Genomic DNA, 2500 nt, shown 5'->3' on the forward strand with positions numbered 1-2500 from the left:
TGACTCTGGTCTAAGTCAGTAGTCATTGTTGTGACTCAGTTCTGACAGATCTTTTTGTACGTCAGTTCTCTTTCTTGTGACTCGGTTCTGCCTCAGATCTGTTTGTGCTGACTCAGTTCTGAGTCAGTTCTCTTTCTTGTGACTCAGTTCTGCCTCAGTTCTCCTTGTTCTGACTCAGTTCTGAGTCAGTTCTCTTTCTTGTCACTCGGTTCTGCCTCAGTTCTGTTTGTTCTGACTCTGGTCTAAGTCAGTAGTCATTGTTGTGACTCAGTTCTGACTAAGTTCTCTTTGTTCTTACTTTATTTCTCTTTGTTGTGGCTCAGTTCTGAGTCAATTCTCTTTGTTCTGACTCAGTTCTGAGTCAGTTCTCTTTCTTGTGACTCGGTTCTGCCTCAGTTCTCTTTCTTGTGACTCCGTTCTGCCTCCGTTCTGTTTGTTCTGACTCTGGTCTAAGTCAGTAGTCATTGTTGTGACTCAGTTCTGACTAAGTTCTCTTTGTTCTTACTTTATTTCTCTTTGTTGTGGCTCAGTTCTGAGTCAATTCTCTTTGTTCTGACTCAGTTCTGAGTCAGTTCTCTTTCTTGTGACTCGGTTCTGCCTCAGTTCTCTTTCTTGTGACTCCGTTCTGCCTCCGTTCTGTTTGTTCTGACTCTGGTCTAAGTCAGTAGTCATTGTTGTGACTCAGTTCTGACTAAGTTCTCTTTGTTCTGACTCAGTTCTGAGTCAGTTCTCTTTCTTGTGACTCGGTTCTGCCTCAGTTCTGTTTGTTCTGACTCTGGTCTAAGTCAGTAGTCATTGTTGTGACTCAGTTCTGACTAAGTTCTCTTTGTTCTGACTCAGTTCTGAGTCAGTTCTCTTTCTTGTGACTCGGTTCTGCCTCAGTTCTGTTTGTTCTGACTCTGGTCTAAGTCAGTAGTCATTGTTGTGACTCAGTTCTGACTAAGATCTTTTTGTACGTCAGTTCTCTTTCTTGTGACTCGGTTCTGCCTCAGATCTGTTTGTGCTGACTCAGTTCTGAGTCAGTTCTCTTTCTTGTGACTCAGTTCTGCCTCAGTTCTCCTTGTTCTGACTCAGTTCTGAGTCAGTAGTTCTCTTTCTTGTGACTCGGTTCTTCCTCAGTTCTGTTTGTGCTGACTCAGTTCTGAGTCAGTTCTCTTTCTTGTGACTTGGTTCTTCCTCAGTTCTGTTTGCTCTGACTCAGTTCTGTTTGTTCTGACTCAGTTCTAAGTCAGTAGTCATTGTTGTGACTCAGTTCTGACTTTTTCTTTGTTCTGACACAGTTCTGAGTCAGTTCTCTTTCTTGTGACTCGGTTCTGCCTCAGTTCTCCTTGTTCTGACTCAGTTCTCTTTTGTTCTCTTTCTTGTGATTCGGTTCTGCCTCAGATCTGTTTGTGCTGACTCAGTTCTGAGTCAGTTCCCTTTCTTGTCACTCGGTTCTGACTCTGATCTGTTTGTTCTTACTTTATTTCTCTTTCTTGTGACTCAGTTCTGCCTCTGTTCTGTTTGTTCTGACTCTGGTCTAAGTCAGTAGTCATTGTTGTGACTCAGTTCTGACTAAGTTCTCTTTGTTCTGACTCAGTTCTGAGTCAGTTCTCTTTCTTGTGACTTGGTTCTTCCTCAGTTCTGTTTGCTCTGAATCAGTTCTGTTTGTTCTGACTCAGTTCTGAGCCAGTTCTCTTTCTTGTGACTCAGTTCTGCCTCTGTTATGTTTGTTCTTACTCTGGTCTAAGTCAGTAGTCATTGTTGTGACTCAGTTCTGCCTCAGTTCTCCTTGTTCTGACTCAGTTCTGAGTCAGTTCTCTTTCTTGTGACTTGGTTCTTCCTCAGTTCTGTTTGCTCTGACTCAGTTCTATTTGTTCTGACTCAGTTCTGAGTCAGTTCTCTTTCTTGTGACTCAGTTCTGCCTCAGTTCTCCTTGTTCTGACTCAGTTCTGAGTCAGTTCTCTTTCTTGTGACTCGGTTCTGCCTCAGATCTGTTTCGGCTGACTCAGTTCTGAGTCAGTTCTCTTTCTTGTCACTCGGTTCTGACTCTGATCTGTTTGTTCTTACTTTATTTCTCTTTGTTCTGACTCAGTTCTGAGTCAGTTCTCTTTCTTGTGACTCAGTTCTGCCTCAGTTCTCCTTGTTCTGACTCAGTTCTGAGTCAGTTCTCTTTCTTGTGACTCGGTTCTGCCTCAGATCTGTTTGTGCTGACTCAGTTCTGAGTCAGTTCCCTTTCTTGTCACTCGGTTCTGACTCTGATCTGTTTGTTCTTACTCTATTTCTCTTTGTTGTGACTCAGTTCTGAGTCAATTCTCTTTCTCCTGACTCAATTCAGACTCGGTTCCCTTCGTCCCGACACCGTTCTTTCTCACTGAGATGCAACACTTTGGTGCATTACATGTTGGCTTTAACAGAATGAACCTTTTAAGCGACTTGTAAGGCACCTCAGGTAGATCAACTGCTTTCCAATAGGTCCTTGTAAATGAATCAGAATCTAGGTTCTAGAATCAAGTTTGAG

General features: G+C 42.8%; 1 protein-coding gene across 1 annotated transcript in view; it reads left to right on the forward strand.

Moving 5' to 3' along the window:
* LOC132859683 (macrophage mannose receptor 1) overlaps window positions 1-2500 on the forward strand; it is a 32337-nt gene that overhangs the window by 17812 nt on the left and 12025 nt on the right. The gene's annotated exons all lie outside the window — the stretch shown is intronic.

Source organism: Tachysurus vachellii, chromosome 17 (assembly GCF_030014155.1).
Source record: "Tachysurus vachellii isolate PV-2020 chromosome 17, HZAU_Pvac_v1, whole genome shotgun sequence".
NCBI classification, from domain to species: Eukaryota; Metazoa; Chordata; class Actinopteri; order Siluriformes; family Bagridae; genus Tachysurus; species Tachysurus vachellii.